The 23,986-nt window shown below is 36.8% G+C and overlaps 1 protein-coding gene across 15 annotated transcripts in view; it reads right to left on the bottom strand.

Annotated features, from left to right (window-relative positions):
* Positions 1 to 23,986, bottom strand: part of LOC118273360 (dual specificity calcium/calmodulin-dependent 3',5'-cyclic nucleotide phosphodiesterase 1) — a 531,383-nt gene that overhangs the window by 203,082 nt on the left and 304,315 nt on the right. The window lies entirely within an intron of this gene.

The following is a 23,986-nucleotide window of genomic DNA, read 5'->3' on the forward strand; positions in this document are numbered from 1 at the left end:
TTTTATCATCAAAATCAAAATGATAACACGACGATGTTCCATAAAGAACATAATGATGTTTTAATTCATATCTAACAACAAGGAAATGTCACAGACTCTTGTTAACACAAAAATAATTAGTTCTCACACTTCCCTATACCCAACGTTCGTCATAGCCCCATGAATGGTAAAGATCAATGTAATCGAGAAACTAAGAACTCGGTAATTGCTTACGGAATTACTTTTCCTGAGTTCGTGGCTAGGTTTTGATGTGGGTAACACGTGCGTAATGAGCTAGAAAATGTACTTGGATTAAAATATCGACACGTGTTTGCTCCGAATTTCTGAGTCATGTAGGAACACAGCTTGAATAATAAAGAATATATTATGATGTTAGTTCGCTGGAATATTTTTTCATTATCGGATTTTTTTTTTCGTATTATTTTACTTTGATAAGTATACATATATTCAAAATGTAAATTTTATTGTAACAAATTCACATACTTTTATTTCTTTACCTGGTTTTAAAACCAACTTAAAAAGGAGGTTCTCATTTTTACCTGTTTGTCTGTGTGTTTGTGTGCGTGATTATTTTGCGTTAGGGTGAACCGATATTGATGTGGTTTTCAGCAGAGTATATTTCAGACTTAGGAAAGAGTTTTAAGTATATTAACCGACTTAAAAAAAATTGGATTTACACTTTAACATATGTTTCGGTGTTTTTTAATGCAATATTTTATCAAAGATTATTTACATTACATAAAATCCCAGAAAAAAATAGATTTAAAAATAATTCCGTTTTAGGAAAACAAGAGACCAAATTGTAAAAAAAATAATATCTACAAAATGGCTTCGGTCCTTACAGATTGCTCGCGAAACTCAAGAATAATCTTGATTAACGATACATGTTTCAAAAACTTTAAGGATAAAACATTTTTCTCTTCAAGACTTACAATTTTGGTGCTAGTAATCCAGACATTTTTCTCAAAGAAACCTAAGAGTATTGCCATGAATTTGCGGATTTCTGATCAACTAATGGGCTTCTAAAACTTCGTTAAGTTCGTACGAAAATGTCTTATATATAAGCTGTTCTAAAATTATATGCCATACGGCTTTAATGTGATGTAGTATTGTGAAGTAGGTACATATAAATTATTAAATAAATATAAATTATCGATTTTGAGTACCGTAATGTTTTTTTAATCCAAAAAATCTACGTATGCGTTTATTATGTATGAGAGCTATGTCTTTCACCATTTCACAGTGTCTGTCAATGAAAACAATTGCTATCAATCGTGCGTATTTTTGAACCACATTATGCAGGGTAAAGTCAATGTTTATTTAACTGAATTAACTGGTCCGGGGTACAACATTTCTTCACTACTGTAATCTTCGAATACAAAACTACAACCCATTATAGCCCTGGCAGATACATTTAGAACACCTTGTATATTGATGATCGATATAAAAAGATTATTGATTGATAGATTGATTAGGCTCAAAGCTCAAATTGCCTACGTAATTAGTAAGTGTCTTAATAGTAATTTATCATATTTATAATTAATGGTTATACAATCGCTATAATTATGGATAGCGTTTGGCGAAGTAATTAACGTAGGCATTTTTAGTTTCATTAATTTTCGTATTCGTTTTGTGTCAGTTCTCCCTGAAGTAAGTATTGACAGTCGTGTTTATTTTAATAATATCAAATGTGTGTAGGTAATAAGTAAGTTATCAAAAATCTTATATAGGGATTATGAAGGGGTATGAAAATTAAAAATCGAATTAATCCGACAGGTAATCAAAAAATATTTGACATAATTTTTTGCTATTTTGTCATATAAGATAACAATGCTTTGATAAAAATATACAAAGTTTAGGAGTGGAAGCAAATACGTCATTTCTACGTATAAAACGTACCTAAAAGTGACATAGCGCGGTATTTCAAATCGATATGTCTGCGAAAGTATTATTGCGGTAAAAAATTGAAAAATATGTGTCCAATGTTTTGAAATAATCTACAAGATGGACATTAAAATAAAAACTATCTTATTCTAACTCTACCATATTATGTATATTTCAGTGTTTAACCAAGTAAATAAAACTAGTTGGTACTTACGAAGCATCCCACAAGTTTTAGTTGGAGTAAGTAAAATGAAGGGCTGCATTTCGAGGGGTTTAGAGCCCACTTTATGCTAAATTTCTGCTTGTCTACCTAAATTTAAGTATAGCAGGTACAGCATAAAAGTTACGACCAGTTCTGGTGAGACTGCTCGTTTTGGCAAAGTTTTTGGGCCAAGCTCAAATGAAGGTTGCCCTGCGTAATTTTATGGTGGTTTTAGAAGATGTTTTTTTTTTAGGTTGCGTACATACTCTGCTTATTCACTATGTATTCGCAAAATATTTTTATTATTATGTGTTTTGTCTACATAGAGTGACAGATTTGTATTGCATTTTTTATACCACGACCGTGACAATGATACATACGGTCCAATTTAAGGTAAGTGGTTACCTATGAACGCTTGCAACATTTGTGGCATTACATCCGCTTTGCCAACTCTTAAGAAACCTATTTATTCCCTTCTTGAAGTACCCCATATAGTAGCCTACTGGGGAAACCTCGGCAGGGAGATGCTTTACAATGTCTATAATTATAGGAACCTGAACTATTTTAATTAAAGTCTCGTTACGTTTTTGTTGTTAAATAAAATAGAGCAATTCCATTGCCGGTTGGCTGACCGTACTAAAAATAGCTAATCGAACCACATGAAAATTAATGTTAAATACCCTGTTAATAATAATAGGGCATTGTTAAAAATGTACCTTTAATCGTTGCTACCAATTTCCAACAGCCATAATAAATATACCAAGAAAATACAATATTAAAAACGATTTTTTTCAAACTGGTGTATCATGAAAAGAAGGTTTGCTTGGAAATTGCCTGTCCATTCAGACGTTTATTTCCGATAAACTGTGAATAGAAATAAATTGGAACTCTAGTCACGTTTAAAGCGTGATTTTGTGAAATTATTATTAATATTAAGTGGCCATTTATTATGCGTAGAGAGCACCTACACCTATTATTCTGATAATTTGCACCGCTGGCGAAATTATTGCTTTTTACTCACCAGTTCAGCTAGACAAGGGTAGGTATTACATATTTTTTAATTTTATACAATAGATAATTTGTTTTAATTTGATAATTTATTAGCTAATACTAATAGGAAATAGAATGATTGAAGCCTAAAGGCACAAAAAGAGATTGCACACTTGGGAGAAGCCCAGTCGTCAAGCACCATAGAAATTAAAATTAAAAGTTGGAGCAACTCTTTGTGTGATCCACAAATTGTTGTTTCGGGTCTGGGTGTCATGTGTATGTGAACTTGTATGTTTGTAAACACACCCACGACACAGGAGAAGGTCCTATTGTGGGGCAACGTTTAAAAAAAAAAGCAAAAGAAAGTAAATGGGTCCTATATGTGAACTGTTATATTTACTTCCAGAAATACAAAAACATTTAATTTATTTTAGATTCCACAAGGTTCGTATAATAAACTACCCTTTTGAGACAGTTAATTTATCTCCATGGTGTTACACATTGCCAGATACCACACTATCAAATTACGTAATGGGCGAACTGTTCGTAACTATTACAGCTGCGTTGTCGAACGTTGATATGGTATGGTATGTTAATCCCTTTTTTTTAATGGGGAAAAAATTCCAATGTCTTCTCCCACCTTGGGCGAGACTAGAGGGAGTATCAGACTCATACTGACTAAAAACCACCCTGTTGCTGCTCTTGCCTTTGGCGCAGGAGTAAACTCGCTAGGTAGTGCGCAGATCCATACCTAGGTATAAACGAGCTATCATAACCTATAAGGACCTTCAATAACCTTTTCCATCCACCTCACTATTTCACCCAGACGCAATGTTTAGCAGTAGTTTCCAAAAACTTGCACAACACATCGTAAATGACCCCGACAGAGTTTTACAACTGTTTCTGTGTATGTAAAGGTGATATGTTTATAATAGATGCTACTGGGAAATTTATTTCTGCCCTCCTTACGACTTTGGTACATCAACACATCAAGCTATCCATAACCAGATTATCATGACCCCGCTTTGTTTGATCTTTACTCACATGTAGAGGTCAGTTTTATATTGGATATGCATAGTCATCGTGTTGCCATGTGTACACCTGATCTTGAAAATGTTTAGAGAATATTTGTATATCTTACACTGAATCTGGAATTTACAATTTTTATTTCGTTTTTTTTTTCTAATTGATTTAGTTACGAGATTAGTTAGTACAAATATTTAAACGCAGTCCGATTCGAAAGTTTAAATGCAGATATCGAAGCCAAACATATACTTAGTTTTTAGTATTTTTGTTTGTTTATCTGCATACTGCGTATATGTCCGAGCTAAACTCAAAGACAGTAGTCTTTGATTTACTTGAAATTTTGCACCGATATTACTAACAGGTCAAATCAACATAAAACCTACATTATCACTCTATCACTTACGGGAAAGGAATCTGAAGTCACTTTCCTACGCCGAGGACGTCGTGCGCAGAGCTAATTAATTTATATAAATATTTAGACTTAGGTAGTAAAACTATATTAATTTTAACATAGGCACATAGATACACTAACCTAACCTATTTTCTTCTAAATCCTATCTTGATCAAAGAAGATAAATTAATATTTGTCACACAATAATTTCTCTTTGACGTTACCTTCACATAATGGTATGGTGTTACCAAACAGGTATTTGAGGTATTTTAATAGGTGTGGGAACAAGGAATGCCTTTGAATAAATTTTGATCTTCACGTCATAAATAATGTAGACCCTTTGGGATTTAGATATATGCAAGTATAAATTAGATACTTAAATATTAGAGTGTTTTTCCACCAGAGATGCTATGTAGCTATGCTACGAAGATGTAATAGCTAAGCTGTGAAACCATTGTGACCATTGCTATTGATACTAAACTATGTAGCTGTGCGAGGAAGATGCGCAGCTCGAGTATGCAATGTATCGATAGTAGAGAAGCCATCCATTGCACGCATCTTTCCATATAAAAAACATGGCTTAGCTGCGTCTGTTTCCACCAGTGCTAAGCTATGAGTACGTTCACAGCAACGTCTCTGGTGGAAATATAATTGGAAAAATAAAATAAAAATCGAAATAGATAATTTTCTGGCAAAAATAAATTATATTATGAATCACAATCTTTTTTCCTTCCCCTTGGCGCCAGTGGTTTTAATCACGAAATTTAAAAACATTATGGGTAAGCAATAAACTAAACTTCATACGTAGACTAATCTCGGAAACCACTGAACCGATAAATGGAACTTTAATGGCAAACACTGGATTTCTTTGATCCACCATCAATTTGATCCAAGTACCTCACAGTTTGGTAACATGCAAATAGCCAGCCAGAACATTTCGGAAACTTTGGTAAAGCAATTAATGTAGTCTTTATTTCATAAATCTGACATGATGATAGAAAAAAAGAATCACGCAAATCGGTCCATATACCTCGGTGTAATTAGTGTACATACATAGAAAAAAAAACATACCGGCTGAATTAAGAACCTACTCCTTTTGGGAAGTCGGTTAAAAATAAAATTTTCATGGTTGTCTTTAATTCATCTGTTCCTAACCACAATTTATAATTGTTTTTTAATGATTTTAGTATCCTCCTCCTTGCGTCGTTAATCCTAAATGCTGAGGGTCGTGACCTCGATGAATTACTTTCTCGCGGACTATTGTTCGCCATCTTATCATTCATCATCTTGATTTGAGTATAGGTACTATCAATTGATGAACATGATAGGTCTCACTCACGAGGTTTTCTAAACTTTCGCTATTGTGATTTATATTATATCTCTATCTTGTCGTATTTATCGTTTATGTAATAATTAGCTTCTGCTAGCGGTTTCGCCCGCGTTCCCGTGTGATAAAAAATCTCGTATCCCATCACTCACTCATTCAAGTCAGCTCATACCCTGTCTGTATAACAAATTTCATCAAAATCCGTGCAATAGTTTCAGCGTGATTAACGAACAAACTTTCACATTTTTACTATTAGTGTGATGAGTAGTGTGATTATGATGTTTTATTTTCTTTACTTTGGCTACCACTTTGCTATGATTATGTGAATGATAGCGTACTCAAAGGAATATACTATTGGCGTCATCTGGTGAGCACATATAAAACCTTTCATTAGCCCTGGTCGCATAGGTAAGTACCCACGTACGAATGTGTGCACTCTTACGAACAAACATGAATAAATTGAAAATAAACTCGATAGAATACAAAGTGTGTTCAGCTGTTGAAAGCACGTACAAATTACTCTAAATCGCTTTGGATCTCAATTTAGAAGTATACAGCTGAATTGCGATTCACCTAATCTTTATAAGGCTTTGAACCTGTCAATGGCGTTAATTTTATTTTTATATTGGTGTTTACAAAAGATGATGAATCAATTGTTAGGGTTTTTATGTCGTGAGCAATAGGGTAGATGACTGATTTTTATTTTAATGTTCGTTTGGTATATTATTTTAAAACGTTAGACACACATTTTTTACAGAAACTTTAAATGATATATTGATTTGAAATATCACGTGACGTCACTTTTAAGAAGCCACGTTTTATACTCAAAGGTGAAGTAAAGCTCCCACTCCTAAACTTTGATTCGTTTTATGTAAGAATTGTTTTCTTACACGACAATATAATATAAATAGATTTTTTTAATTTCATACCTCGTCTATTATTATTTTTATTGCTTTGTTTGAGCATCTTAAATTTTTCTCATTTTATGAAAATTCCTGCATATTATGCATATAATACTAGGTAGTTTTATGACAATTACTGCGAACTTATAGTAAACACAATTGCTAGTTCCATTTCCCTGCAAACTGAGCAATACCCCCGTATTGCTAAATTGATCCGGTTAAGCACACACGTGGTCCTCTTATAAGACCACCTGCGATTCTACCGTGTTCTAGATTCCGCGTCACTATTGACAATTTCATTATAGAAAGCCTAGAACGTCTTACTCAGAAGCTAGCAGAGGCCTTAGACAAAGTAACAATTTAAAAATGATAACGAAGTTAGAAAAGACCAAAATGTATGGAGCTGCGTTAAGTCACGTGGTCAATCGTCATTGTTATCGCAATTTGGTAGACAATGTAACATTTCATAACGAAACCATAAAATAACGAATCGTTATCGTGTTTATTCCATAGCTTATATACATTTTTTCTTCACTTTTCTCGTAGCTAATTTGAGCTGAAATTCTTGCTAAAATCTAGTATCTTTACCGTGAATCTGAGTCTGTCGGCGACGTGAGATGAAGGTGTACATTTCTCAGTCACGTTTCTCTTTGATCTCTCAGTTACGGAATTATCTTTAATCAAAGTTGACTTTGACGGTAGGCAAGTCTTAATCATACGGTTGGTGAGAAAATGTGGAATGGTGGGTGCTTTCGGTGCGTGGGAACTTTGATTTTCTTGTTAATTTCACCAGTGTGGTTGTGGGGTGGTTTTTATAACGAGATTATCGTATTCATTTATCAAATTAATGGTATGTCATATACAATGTGTTAAGCTGGTACAGACAAATTCGCTTTCTCTTCTTACGAAGACATTATAAATAATTGTAATAACTATCGTAAGACATACTATATTAGCAAAAAATCACGGTTTACTCATGTACATTACTGGCGAAAAGCTCTACTAGTTTCGAGTCACAAAGAGACTGCAGCAGCCTAGTACGCTACGCGACGTCGCCGCGTCTACATACCCTGCCCATGATGAGGACTCCCTCTGTGACTTGAAACTATATAGTAGAGCTTTTCTCCATTAATGTCATAAATAAACATTGATTTAATTACAAAGAGGACATATTGTATGTCAATACAAGTTGGTACATAAAAACCCACGGAACAAACCCAGCTATTGATATTTAGTAAACAGAAACTCTTTAACAAACAATGCAACAAATCGTAGAAACCCTCAAGTTCCCCGTATCTAGGGTTTGCGTGCACAAACCCATTCAGATATCGGTCGCACATGTAAACACAAACTAAGTGACGCGCTTCCTACAACTATTGTTTGTTGTTCTGATTGTAAACTGACCGTCGCTTACTACAAATGGATGTATCTACTCACTGTTTACAGTTTAAGGTATGAAACTTGTTGTAAATGTTCTGTAATTTGAAACAAAGTCGACTTGAAAGAAGAGTAGTTCCTATATTAAGATTTCAGCGTTGAATACCATATTTTTTTATGGAATAGAAGGCAAACGAGCAGACGGTTCACCTGATGGTAAGCGATCAGCGCCGCCCATGGACACCCCCGTAACGCCAGAGTAGTCACAGGTGCGTTGCTGGCCTTTTAAAAAGAAGAACGCTCTTTTCTTCAAGGTTTCAGAAATACCGCCGACGTCAACTCAGTCCACAATTTTGCTGTGCGAGGCAGAAAGTTTCATGAGAAGCGCACAGTTGTGGCCTGCTAACCATCTATATGATGGGGATGAAGGTGCTGTCGTGTAGGTCGATGGCGAAGTGACGATTATTATTTAAACGATAATAGACCCGAAAATTGAACCCTAGACCCATTGCCCAACAGACACATTGCAACAATTCGACAAACGAGGCAGTCCTTTCCCTTACACTTCATTACAATAGCTAATGTTCCTTTTCAGGAAGCAAAAAGGCTTTATCCTACTGAAACGTAGTATACTTGAATGATGACAGTTCCAGGTTCTACGGCGATAAAACCTGTCGCCTCAAGCACGATGCCTTTCTTGTGTGATAAATTTATAGGTCCACATACATATGTATGTAAATGAAGAACTTTTTACTTCAGCAAAAATACTTATTGTTGGGTACATTTTTACCTTTTGTTTGAGCGTTTTGTTTTTGTACCGAAGTGAAAAAAGCTAAGTAATCAAAATTATGAGCAAAAAATGTTTAATACAAATTCAAATATTCAATTAGGCAACAAACTGTAATAGAAAATTATGTTAATTTCTAATCAAAAATTTTATTATGAAATACCTATTTCCATCACCTAAAAGTTTTTTAATTAGGAGAATGATTTCTTCTTTAATTACTAGAAAAAATCTTGATAGTTGATTGTTGAAGTATTAAGACGTAATTAAAGATTTGAGAACAAAGGCATTGTAATTATGTCTGAGAATATTTTAAAGAAAAGAAAAATAGGTATTATTTGAAACACTTTTGTGTATTTTTTTTATGATAGAAGCCGGTAAACGAGCATACGCGTCACCTGATGGTAAGCAATCGCCCCTAGTAATTGATGTTTCTAATTCATTCAATTGATAGAAATAGTGTTAAATAATATAAATAATTACCTATCTATTCAATGCGTTTACTATCAAAACAAACTACAGATTCCCACCCACTGTAATCTCTAACAAATTAATTTTTCAGTAGCCATTTAGCTAAAAATAACTTGAGAAAATGTTGCAATCAAGCAAATAGCCTAATTTTCTCCAGCGTTGATGATTAAGTTGCTGTAAGTCGGAATACTTAACCCACTCGGAGGTAAGGGCAGGCATTTCATTATAACGGGCTTACGAGCAAAATTTATATTCTGTCGGTAGTCGGGCGCGCTGTCCAATATGAACGCCAGGTAAGGTTACTAGAATTTGTTGTTTAAAAAAATAACTGGTTGGTATTATGTTTGTTTGAATTTTGAATTTGGAAGAATAAATTTTAATTTAACTAACCCAATATTAAAAGAAAAATACAAAACGATTGAATTATTTTCAAAATTTTGAAAATGTTGGTCCAATTCGGTTTTTGAAAACTATGCACGTCACAATTCTGGACCGTAAAATTGGTAAAATATGACTTGATTTATTTTAATAGACATCGCATTTAAACATTAATAAAAAATATTAAAATAACTAATTTCCCTTGTAAAATGTTTTAGGACAAGTTTTATTGCCGAACTCATGCACCTAGCTTCACTGACGGACAGACTGACAGATTATTATTTATTTCTTTATTTGTTGACATTTTAAAAGAACCTATTTGTGGTTTAATTTTAATAAATTATTTGAGTTTGACTTTGGTGTGTAGGTATATTGCTCAAATATTATCAAGCTTTAGATAATTTTAATAATTTCCAAAAACTATTACTTTTCTTTATAGTCAGAAAATCTTTAACAAAAACAATTAGTCCTATAAAAATCCTGTTATTTTTCTTTACTTTTCTCAAGTTTCACAATTTCCCGTCTTCTTACATTTTCTTTGCGAAAAGCCATTTATTATTTCATTAGTAACGTTTATCCGAGTTTTATCATACTATTAGTCTTACTTCTTTAGGGCGGAAGGTCTCGAGAAGCGAGAACTTTTTTCTTTTTTATAAAACTTAGAGTAGAGCTCCGTTCTTGGTAAAAAATGTCTTAGTACTAAGGATTTTGCTTCTATTTCATAAAATACAATCACTACGTGATATAAAGTTAATAATTTTAAATTAAGACAGTTATTAGCTACTTAATTGAATGTATGCGATCATCCTAAGATTACGTCAAATTTTCACAAAAGGTTAAGTACTCTCTTAAAGTATAATAATATGTGCAATAAGTGTTTCACTGAACTCAATTTTGGCATATACTAAGTACGATGAATACAATTTATAAATAATAATTTTATTTATTTAAAACCAACAAAGCATCACTCATCATCATCATCACTCATTTACTTGATAGACGTTTTTAACATATTTTAACATTGTATAGTGTAGCCTTAATTAGAGGCTGCCACGACATGCATTAAACAAAAACAGTACATTACAACCAGAGGTTTACTTATGCTAAAAAAGAAAAGAATTAATAAAAAAAAGTGAACAAGACTATAAATTACATAGATTACAATTCCGTAAGATAATAAACACGATAGTTTCAGAGAGACAGATAAAAAACTCCTAGAGATCAATTAATAATATTCAACATAAAATCAAATCATCAAAACCAGTAGTAATAGCAATAGTCACAAACCATAGCAACTAAGATAATTAAAAGTAACTCCAAATTCCCATTAAAATCTATTATAAACTCGCTTGCCATTCAGACAGTCTATTCGAAAGTTTGTTCTAAACTAAGTGTTGGGTTAAATTAAATAGAACTTCAAACAGCTGAGCCAAACCGCTGACAGGTTGGTAGCGAGACTAATATGCTAATACAAAGCCTGTATAAACATGATAGGTAGTGTTCACTGTCAAGTATTCACTGTTCAGTACCCTTAGTATGAGTTTATTCTACGTTTAAAGTAATCGAAAAGAGCGTGTTCGGCGTTCTGATTGGTTAGTTCATTCGCGCCGGCCAATCAGAACTAATTTTTTTATGGAACACGTCGGTAAACTAGCAGCCGTATCACCTGATGGTAAGCAATTGCCACCGCCCATGGACACTTGAAATACCAGAGGCGTTACAAGTGCGTTGCCGGCCTTTTGGGGGTCTGGGCCTTTTCTTTTGGGCCTCCGGTAACCGCACTCACACAACGAAACATAATGCAAGGGTTGGTTTTCGGTGAGGTCGTGGTATCACTCCGGTCGAGCCAGCCCATTCGTGCCGAAGCATGACTCTCCCACACTTAAAGAAGCATAACTCTCCCACAGTTAACACTTAAGAACGTCGAAAACGCTCTCGTTTCGTTTTCGTTCACCGTAAAGCAAACTCATACTAAGGGTACTGTACTATTTCGTTAACTTACTGTCCTACTTAATTACAAGGTGACTGATAGTTTTAGCTGTTTGAGCTAGCTAGACCTGATTAAATTAACACCGAAAAGGCAATATTAGTCTAGGTTTTGTCAGTACAGTCTAGGGTTGTCTTTGCACACCCTTTTGGTTTGAAATTGTATATTTAAACACTCAAAAGTCAGTTTGTAGAATGGATTAACGAATTTTGTTATTGTTATATCGTATTAATAAGGGTTCAAACCAAACTTTTTAATTTTCTGTTAGTTCATCTATCAGTGCAGAAGAACGTGATAAACTATTATTCACTGACGGAGATAAATGTTTTATAATAATATACAGTAGATACGCGTTTTTACTGAGAAGGGCGGGATTCGCCCAATGACCCCTCTCGCCTTGGGCGAGGTGAGAGGGAGTATCAGAATCTTAGGGACTAAAAACCACCTCGTTTCTACTCCTGCTTTTCGAGCCGGAGTCTCGGTAACCCGCTAGGCAGTCCGCAGCTCCGGCTACAGTAGATACCCTTAATATGAGTTGGCTGTACGTTTAAAGTAATCGAAACAAGAGCGCTTTCGGCGCTCTAATTGGCCGGCTCGAATAAACCAATCAATCAGAGCGTCGAACGTAGTGAACTGAACTGTACGTTGTCCCATAGCGTGAAAAGTCTGTATAAACATTCTTATTTTACTCCCTAAAGAATACTAATGTTTTCAAACAAACCCTAAATTAGCTGAAAAACCTTGAAAAACAGTTCAATAAACCTAAAGTTAAATACGTCTGCTGTACCGTGAACTCATAACGGACAAACGGTTTCACTGTAGTTTATGTTATTAAATAAACAACTCTATGTTTAGAACCACAAAGTTTATATTACTTGGTTACACAAGCAAAATAGATCTTAGAAAATTATTACGAGTTTGAAGTTGTTTATACACTTGATTTATATTTGAGAAGAGAGTTAATTGGTTATTAAAATTATGTTTGTAATTGCTTAAATTTTAATTGGAAAATGGAAGACGATTCGTGTTGATAAGTAAGTGTGGCGTAATTAATCTTTCTTTATAACCATTTGAAATTAATAATTAAAGAGGTTTTAGAAAGCATAGGATATAATATAGCGACCAGATTTGCGATATATTAAAGAAGGGCCAAATTAAAAGTACTCTTAATTGACGAGCATGCATGAAAAGACTGATGACTGTTGATGAAGCGAAAGAGGTATGTAAGATTCAGGCAATTGGCGTTCCATTGTATCTGCCTACCCACATGGGAGAGAGGCGTGAGGTTTTATGTATGTGTAAGAATAGTACATTCGAATGCAGAAATCATATAAAAAACCTATAAAGAAAAACAGAAACAAGCTTTAATAAAATATGACTCAATATTATGTTTTTATATGTTTGTTATTAATACTGAAAAAATCTTGTTTGAAGAATCAGTAGTTTTAACTCGAAACGGAAATCAAACCATGTAATCTTATTCTCGTCAGTCATCGCACGACTAATGAAGTTGTCCTTGGTATCATTACACACACATGAACATGCAAATATACTAACCGCCATACTCAAAGTCAATAAAATTAATAATAATAGAATAAAATAGAACATAGGTATTAACAAAATAAAGATCTTAGCTAAGAATAATAAGAACGCTATGTTTTGTCATTAAGACGTACAAATGTAGTAAAGAAAAAAGAATCAAAAACTAATTTGACATTAAATTAAGTAACTTAACATTAAGTAATTTAATGATTACTCAAACTATTCCTTTGTAACGATTTTGTTCCGAAAACAATTGCTGGTTAAGTAACCATAAAATGATTCTGAGTATGGCGGCTTATAAGTTGCTAGCTTTAGTTGTATGTATGTAAAACTTTCATTAGGCGTATATTCACTGTAATGATTTGCAAACATATTAAACTTGCTAACTCATTTCTTTAATATACGGGTCGTTATCTTCAGCCATCATTTTCTATGATAATAATGAATGTATGTACGTACCTATATGTATATTTAAGGAAGAATCCCGTATATGTTTAGAACAATACTTACGTAGCTGTGTGTATGTATATTATTAACATAATACGTATTTTAATCGCATGGAAAATTTGATAATGAATTCGTTATTATGTGGCAAAGTGTGTGTGGTAAGGCCAACAATCCATGCTACACTAACAATACAATACATTTTTAGTTTTCATTCCGCTTGTAGATGTATTTTCAGCATACGGTGTGCCATCCTTCCGTCCGCAAAAGCGGATGAAACTGCGGCCAAAACTAGACTTCTTAAAATCTATTTGTTTGAAACAACTTGGTGAAAATAGATCTACAAACGGAATGAAAACTAAAAATGTATTGTATTGTTAGTGAAACATAATATTGTTCACTTTTGATCTAAATAAGTACGTAAAGATAGTCATAAGGATAATACTATATTGACGGGTCATTAAACAGAAGCTGGTTAGTTTCAATCAATATAATAATTGGGAGTGTTGAAATATAGTTATATTGAAATGTTCTTGTAACCCTGGGAGAGTATATAAGCGTTTATTTACCAAACACGTCTCTACTGAGGCGCCAGACCGTAAATATCAATCACATGCCGCTCAACACGAGAACTATATTATATAGCTACAAGTATACAAGTAATATTATTAAGTTTAGGTAATATTTGCGCCAACTATTTCAAAATATCTTCATTATTTTCGAATCTGTCATTATAAAATTGAACTTAAGTACTTTAGATTTATAGTCGATGTTTGTTAGTAGTCTTGCTTGTAAAGTCAAAGTCAAAAGTATTAATTTCAAATAGACCTAGAAGGCAAATTTTACTATTTAAAAAAAAGAACAAAATGTCTGTCTCTCTGTCCGTTCTTTAGTGAAGCTAGTTCCTATGTGTAGATTCCTATGAAGAAGAACGAGCAAGAAACTCCATAGGTTATTTTTTTTCAATCAGGTTCACAATACAATTCTTGGTTACATTGTTTTGTTGGTTCAATTATATTGGTTCAATTAAATTAATTTAACTGGTGCAAACCAGATACTATAGATTTGACTGATTTCCAATGAAAATATTCTCAAAAGACTATTTTATTACACACATAAAGTAACCAGACATCCTTCGACACATTAAAATTGGAGAACAAACGTCTACCATTGAGTTCCTGCGTCATAGCAAATGTTGATATGTATATGTAGTTAAACACTTGCTATCGACATTCCCTGATCATTCCCAGATTGACAAGAATATACTACCAATAGGTGGCCTTCGTAATATCAGCAAAAGAATTAATCCCCAATCAATCAACAGAATGGCGAAATAATTATTTTCTTTCAGTGACACGAAAGTAATTTTTGTTGGTACTATCGTGATCGTAACTGTACGTATCTCGCAGTATTTTTTATGGAATAGGGGGCAAATGAGCAGACTGGTCACCTGATGGTAAGCGATTAGCGCCGCCCATGGACACTCACAGCACCAGAAGAGTAACAGTTGCGTTGCCGGCCATTTAACAAGGAATACGCTCTTTTTTTGAAGGTTTTGAATCGGTTTTGGTGGTATTTAGTCAATAAGAGTCTGACACTGCCACTCGCCTCGCCCAAGGCTAGACAAGTAATTGGATGATTCTCCCCTCAAAAAAAAAACCCATTCAGAACAAAGAAAGAAAATTATTATTAATTACCGAAAATGGAGTGAATTGAATTCGAGGGTTGAAAACATACAGAAGAAGAGTGAATAAATGTGGGGAAAATGTTCTAAAATAAAATCATTTTAGAACATTTTTCTATTCATTCCATTCTTGTGACTATCTACACTTTGAATTCTATTCACCCCATTTTACCATATGTCCTAACTACAGCTTTTCTGTAGTTAATACAACATAGCTTTTTTTCTTTTTCCAGTAACTTGCCAAACGCTATCTCCAAAAAAATCTCAAAATCGTCTGTCTCTGACTGTACGACTGTTTCTATTTTCATCAACCAATGTTGATCTGTTGGTATCGTTTCGGATTCGTGTCCGGTATCTGGCGATATTAACTACAATGTTTGTTTTGATATCCCTTGCTAGTGCTGTATAAATATTACTTTGTGCTCCGTCTCTGTATAAGGTTTGTATTTGTGGATATCGTGGGAGGTTTCTCTTCTTATCTATTTTTTTTCCTATAGAATATATCTTAGAAATTAATGTGAGTAGAAAAGCTTTTGTTATTATTGAATTAGCTAGCTATTTGACCGTAGTTTCACCCGCATCGTACCACAAAAATAATTATTCGGTACAGTGGTTTAAGCGTAAAGAAGAAACAGGGACGTGAGTTACTTTCGTATTTATAAAATTTTTCATCCAGTGGTCGGCTCCTATTGGTTATGGAGCGGTACTTTATAGCCTATAGCTTTTCACGATAAATGGGCTATCCAAAAATAATTTCAAATCGGTCTAGTAGTTCTGCAGATTAGTGAGTTCAAACAAAGAAGATTAGTAATACATAATTATACAAGTATTTAAACTCTATTTTTCTCCGTGAAAGAGGTTTTTCTTACCAGTGGGCCGTAAAGTCCGTTGATAACATATTTTAAGATTAACACATTTTTATATTTAGTTCGATATATAAACTTAACACATTATCTTAAGGTGTAGATAACAATTACCATTTGAAACCCAAACAGTTTTAGAATATTCCTCTATTTTCAACAGCTCAGCATATCGTCCTGGAATGCGAGTGTAATATTTACTATACAATAATATAATATTACGTTTATATTGTAATATCTGACAATAGAAATACCGACCAGCTTAAGGCGAAGGTTATACGTTGTTTGAACTGAATTCCGTTGCGATATGACCTCACTGTAATCGTATTACTAGACAAATGAAAATTTTATTATTATTTCTACTATATTGTGCAGAGAAGTATTAAGACTTAGTTAGAAAACAAAGAAAATATCGTAGGGTGTGTTGTGTATATTTTGAGTAAATAAAGATATTGATTAAATAAGAATTTTCTAATTTTTTATTCTGAAGATTCAGAATATGTAATTTAATAATAGATAAATTAAGTTTGAGCTTCATATAGATATGAAATTTCAATAATAAGATTACTGAAATACCAATATACAGTGTAGGTGATACACTCTCAGATTTCCTTTGAATGTCATAGGTATTCTCAGAGTCTTGTTTTACTGGAGCTGCGGACTACCTACCTAGCGGGTTTACCGGGGTTCCGCCTCGAAAAACAGGAGTAGTATTGGGCTGGTTTTTAGTCACTAAGAGTCTAACACTCCCTCTCGCCTCGCTCAAGGCGAGATAGGTCATTGGATGAGACCCTCCCGCAAAAAAGGGCATCTACTGTATATTATAAAACATTTATCTCCGTCATTGAATAATAGTTTATCTCGTTCTTCTACACTGACAGATAAGGCCCAAGGACGGAGAAGTTATTGGATGAGTTGTTTGAGGCTGAGTCACCCTCGTCCGTAGGAGAGCACCCTTAAAAATGAACCCCTACACGTGGCCTCTGGGTGGTGCTAACCAGGTGACAATTTGGTGGTAGGCTTCGGCCGACGGCATTATGACCACCCACCGAGCAAAACCGTGTCGCCAAGCGGCCTAGCCGTGTTCCGCCACGATGCTCGGTGACGCCGTATGAGAGGATGGGTCGAAGTGTTTGTTCCACTATGGGTAGACCGATCTGGCGCGCGCTGGTGTGGCTGCATCGGGTGGCCAGTCGCGGAGGGTAGCGGGATCCGAGGCACGGTGCACCGCTGGCCGACCGCAGATAGTTGGGGGCCCAATTAGCGTGCTAGCCACACGTGAAAGGCTGCCCCGCCATCTAGCGAAAAATCCCATGAATACGCCATCGTGCCGGTTGGCGACCGGACGAGAGGGCCCGATGGATATTCATGGGGGGCTCGGGCGTCCCCGCAGTCTCCAGGCTGGCTTCCCAATGATGTAGCTAACTGCAGTGCGCGTCTGGGGTCGCCTGTGTGGAGGAACATTTCACTGCCATCCTCTCCGCAACCTTACACTCCTACCATGAGAACAAGAGAAAAGAAAAGGGTACAACAGCGGCTGCACTCCCTCTCCCTCAAAGTGCACCTCACGAATATTCGAGGCTTGCACTCAAATATCAATGCGGTCCATCACCATCTTGAGACCGAGTACCCTACACTCTTGTTTCTCTCGGAGACCCAGATCAGATGTCCGTCCGACGTTTCTTATCTCAACTACCCAGGTTTTACCCTGGAGCACAATTTTGTTGCCCGTGCAGGCGTTTGCCTGTACGTCCAGGACGGCGTCTGTTACCGGCGTCTCCGAGACTTTGAAGACCCCAATTACTCTACATTGTGGATACTGATGAGCACAGGTATGGAGAAAATTCTCTATGCCTGTGTTTATCGGTCGCACAGCGGAGATTTGGAGACGACCAGATTAGCGCAATACCTAGTGGAGGCGGCGGACGCAGCTCGGCAGAGGTACCCTTCGGCCCAGTTGGTGTTACTGGGGGACTTTAACGCCCATCACCAGGAGTGGCTGTTCCCATACCAGTGCACTGACCATGCTGGGAGGGAGATGCGTAAGCTTGCGCTGACGCTTGGCCTGACCCAGCTGGTCCATGAGGCCACAAGGGTGCCTGATGTCGATACACAAACTGCCAACTGCTTAGACCTTCTGCTGACAACAGATCCAGACAGCTACTCAGTGTCAGTTTCATCACCCCTGGGTAGTTCTGACCACTGTCTGGTGAAATCTGTATCCACACACTCGCCGCAGGATCCTAGTCCCAGGGGATCTCGGCGGATGTGGCGGTACAAGTCAGCAGATTGGGATGGGATGCGATCTTTCTTTGCATCCTATCCTTGGCGGCCTGTTTGCTTCTCATCCAGTGACCCGTCAGCTTGTGCGGATGCCGTAGCGGGGGTGCTGCGTCAGGGCATGGAATACTACATCCCATTCTCGGACGCAGCATCTTCCGGTGGCACTCGTCCATGGTTTGATGCCGACTGCGGACGTGCTGAGGCGCGAAAGCATGCGGCATACTTGGCATGGGCGGGTGCCAGGCGCCGTAAGGCTGGCGACACTCCTCAGAAGAAGAGAGCCTTCAACCGGGCTGCCAAGTCATGCAAAAAGGCACTGCGGATGGCTCGGTTCAACCACATTGGCCGAATAGGGAACAAACTGGCTTCCTACCCAGCGGGGAGTAAAGCGTTCTGGTCCCTAGCCAGGGCGGTTGAATCGAACTTCTGCCGCCCCTCACTTCCGCCTCTCCTGGGGCCTGACGGGACGCTGGCTCACACCGCAGTAGAGAAAGCGAACTTGTTTGCTTCCCTATTTGCGGAGTCTTCACGTCTTGATACTGGTGGCGCTATGCCTCCTTCTCTACATAACGTTTGCGAGACAAAAATGTCGAAAATTCGCATCCGACAGAAGGAGGTATATAAGACGTTGCGTAATCTCGACGTGAATAAGGCCAGTGGACCCGACAGAATCCCAGCCGTGGTTTTAAAAACCTGTGCGCCTGAGTTGTCTCCAATCCTGACACGTCTGTTCCGCCTTTCCTTAGAGACGGGTCAAGTGCCGGTTGCATGGAAGCTGGCCAACGTGCAGCCTGTGCCCAAAAAAGGTAGTCGTGCCGACCCCAATAATTACCGACCTATCTCGGTCACGTCCATACTCTGCAAGAGTATGGAACGTGTGCTTAACAACAGGCTCATGGCATACCTTGAAGGTAACGACCTCCTCAGCGATCGGCAGTATGGGTTTCGCCGCAACCGATCTACTGGGGACCTTCTTGCGTATGCCACTCACATTTGGAGCGAGGCCATCGAGAAGCACGGGGAAGCATTAGCTGTCTCGCTCGATATATCTAAGGCCTTTGACAGGGTATGGCACGACAGTCTTGTCGGCAAGCTTCCTGCGTATGGACTTCCCGCTGATCTGTGCAGATGGATTGCAGACTTCCTGACGGATCGGTCAATTCGAGTAGTCATCGATGGCTGCTCGTCTGACCAATTTGGCATCAACGCCGGAGTCCCTCAGGGGTCAGTACTTTCAGCAACGCTCTTTTTGCTGCACATCAACGACCTGCTTAAGCCCGGTATCTTTGGGTATGCGGATGACAGCACAGTTGTTGAAAGGTATGTGTCCGATGCGCGGACTAGCGGAACACAGATCCAGTCTCTAAGAGAATCAATGGTCGAACGGTTGAACTCGTCCTTGAAGGCGGTCTCCGATTGGGGTGACGCCAACTTGGTCAAGTTCAACGCTACCAAAACCCAGGCGTGTCTCTTCTCTGCCAAACGGAGTCAATTTCCGCTGACTCCTACTTTCCGAAATGTATCCGTTCCAATATCGGATCATCTTGAGCTTCTGGGCGTAACTCTATCGCCAACGCTAAACTTCGGTTCTTATATAGAGTCGAAGGCGCATCTGGCTGGTAGGAAGTTGGGTATCCTCTCGAAGGTGAGACGGTACTTCACACCGAAACAACTACTGAGCCTGTACCAGGCGCAGGTTCGGTCATGTATGGAGTACTGTTCTCACCTTTGGGACGGCTCGGCTAGACACCAGTTGGATGCGCTCGAGCGCATTGAAAGGCGTGCCAAGAAGCTCATCAATGATGATGCGCTTGTGGAGGCCCGGCTTCAAAGCCTTGAACACAGGCGCAAGGTCGCAAGCCTTTCCGTTTTTTACCGGATACATTTCGGAGAGTGTGCAGGGGAACTGCACAACTTGATTCCCCCTAGTCCTTTCCATCAACGAACCACAAGACAATCGGCGAGGCGTCACCGTTTCATGGTGGATATCCCACCCACTCGCACGAAACGCTTCGCTTCAAGCTTCTTTGTGCGAACTGCTAGGGAGTGGAACTCCTTGCCGGAGTCTGTGTTTCCTGATGGGTACAACCTGGGTGTCTTCAAAGCCCGAGTGAATAGGTTGCTTATGGGCAGACGTGCTCCACCGTAGGCCGCATCATCACTTACCATCAGGCGAGATAGCGGCCAAACGTCGGCCCATTCAATATAAAAAAAAAAAAAAAAAAATGACTTTCCCCCTTAAAAAAAAGAGTCTTGATTCAAGTGATTTCAATAGTGCTAGGAAGCTAGAAGGACAAAATGCCTTTATAATGTTTTTGCCGTATCATTAAATTATTATTATTTCTTTTTAATATTATTTTGTGAATCACCTTAATTGAAATAAAATGAATGCCTGTGAATAGATACGATAGATCATTTTATTATAACTATCGTGAGACACTACAGCTACAGTCGCAGGATGCTACTCATGAATATGAGCCTCTAGCATGGCTTAAAACTAGTCGAGTTCCTCGTCAAACAGTTACGTGAGTGAGCCAATAACATAATAATTAATTTAGTTGTGATAGATTATAAAATAATAGTATATGTATAGGTAGTACATTGTATAATAATACTACATACATACATACATACTATAATAATACAGGTGTGACATAGTACATTGTATACAATATATATAAAACGTCCACAAACATTATGTATGTTTAAAGTTAGGTAACAATAGAAGAGCAATCTGTTACCTAAAATTTACGCACTATTGTAAACCTCAAATGGCCGTGTGCGTGTGGCTTTTAGCGGCCAAAATGTGTTTTGTTAGTAATTATATTACCTCAATGTTTTCTCATTTAAATAGCCTAGCTAATGTATAGAATAGAATTTGTTAGCCTTTGCTACCTACACTAATTTGACAAACAAATAAAAGTCATGCTTTGGAATTGTTCATAAAATATTAATTAGTTGTCATATAACGAACTTCAAAACTCGAATTTAATTGAAACAAAATCACATTTAGTCTAATAAAAATATAAACTAATAAATAAAATTGAAGTATCTGTATGTATTATTTCTATATCTTCCGACTAAACTTTAAATTTTAACGGGACTTTTATTGGCAGGTAACTGGTGTACTAAGAAGTTATTTTGATTTGTCACAAAATCTGTTATCCACACAAGCGGACCTTAGCTGCATTATAAAACTCACACAAACACTGAAAAACACATTAAATGTGCTTTTTAGAGTTCAAAATCTTGCATTAGATCACATGATGTTTAGTTTCATTTGCCAAATCAATTATTTAGTGTAAGCCGTGCCTTGAGCAAGACGTATCGAGTGCGTAATGAGTACGTAAGGTATCAATCACGATGCTTCGCGAGGGATAACGGGTATAAATCTAACGTAACCTCTACTCGTATATATGTAGGAAGAATATGTGGTTTAAAGAAACTTAGCCTACAATTTAGAGTTGTATTTTAATATTTTTGTTTAGATTAAGTGAGTGGGTCGTTGGTATGTTAAGTGTGTAGGTGGCAATGCCTGTTTAAATATTAACTGTTTCTTTGTATACTTAAATTGAAATTTAAAAAGGGTTTCTTTTGTACAACAATTACCCTTAGTATCGAAGCGAGAGAGCTTTCGGCGCTCTGATTAGTAGGTTCATTGGCGCCGACTAATCAAAGCGCCGAACGCGCACTCAATTACTTTAAACGCAAAGCAAACTCGTACTAAGGGTACAGATTATGTGAAAAAGTTGTTTAACAGCTTGAATGCTGGTTGAAATTGAACATCGAGGCAGTTTTTCATTATACGGTGTGGTATAAAAAAGGTGTATCTATGGTGGCAAAAAAAGTGCACGGTAGGCCGTGCATCTAGTAGGCTAGATGATGGTAAGTGGTTGCCATGGCCTATGAACACTTGCAAACACTTGGGGCTTTACATGCGCCTTGCCGACCCTTAAAAAAACTATTTACGCCCTTCTTGAAGACTATAGACGGACTATCGAAGTGATATAGTTTGTTATTATATAAACTTAGGGGTGTCACAACCTTCTACGCAGCAGATAACTAATTATATCAGAAATGATTTATCTTATATACAAGTAAATAAACCCCTAGTTAAGACGAAGTTAATTGATTCTGTAACTCAAGTAACGGGGTTATCTCTATTTTGCTCGTCTGTGTCAATACAAAGGCGCTCCTAAGCCGGTTTGATTAAATTTGGGATAAATCAAGAACAATATCCTATTTCAGTCATTAGCTCTTTAAAGATGTTTATAGTTTCAAAAACAGGTGTAAGTCAAGTTAAATATTTTGTTTACACTGATGTAGAAGATCGATTCACGTTTTCAATATAGCTACAATCCTGATATTTTTATCGATTTCAAGATGTGCTGAAATATTTTAAAAACGAGCCCGATATGAAAATATTTTTCATTTTGATTGCACGGTAATCACGGGGGCTGGGTAATAGGCTTCTGCGCAAAGTGTACCGGGTTTGATTCCTGCATGGAACAGCTCTTTCTGTGATCCACAAATTTGTTGTTTTGGGTCTGGATGTCATGTGTTTGTGAACTTGCATGTTTGTAAACGCACCCACAACACAGGAGTTAAACGTGGTATGGGGCAACGATTTAAAAAATCAAACAACGTTAATAACGGACAACATTTGTCAACTCTATGATTTAACCTTAACTAACTTATCAAGATGCCTATTTCACTAGAAAATATAAATCCTAAAATGAACCTATTTCAATTGCTCTCGCAGTTACTATATGAACAGCGAAGTTTTCCATACTTTATCATAAAATATTCACTACAGAAGTGTCAGCCCGCTGATTGAAATGTTACATCCCAAGGGATGTCGCCGACCTTGGAAATATGATTGATATAATAATGTGGGCGGTACGTAGATACTAACCGGGAGCGAAACTATATTTAAAAAGTAAAATAGTCGCGTAGAACATGATTTTTTGAGATATCATACATTACAACCATATTGCTATTAAAGCCACAACTACACGTACTGATATAGCTGATTGACTAAGTATGAAATTTATAGAAGCGACAATACAGCACAGCAGCTTCGCCCTCGTTCTATTGGGTTAATAAATATCCTATCACCCAAGACAGGAGATACTCTGTCTTTAGATATACCAAATTTTATCAAAATCCGTTCAGTAATTTCAGCGTGGTTGAATAAATATCCAAACATATAAACAAACACCTATATTTAAATAAGAAGATCCCTTATTACCCCTATAATATTAGCATAGATTAAATTTTCACAATTACCCGTTTTACGATGCGCCATAACACTTCTGGCGAACAATTTACTTCTTTAACAGACAATGTGTATCTCACATATATTTCCTGAGCTGTCCCTACACCCACCATTTATTTTTTATGGAGTGAAAAAAAACTAGGGCAGTTGTAAACGACAATAGGATCGAAGTCCAT

Source organism: Spodoptera frugiperda, chromosome 1 (genome assembly GCF_023101765.2).
Source record: "Spodoptera frugiperda isolate SF20-4 chromosome 1, AGI-APGP_CSIRO_Sfru_2.0, whole genome shotgun sequence".
NCBI lineage: Eukaryota > Metazoa > Arthropoda > Insecta > Lepidoptera > Noctuidae > Spodoptera > Spodoptera frugiperda.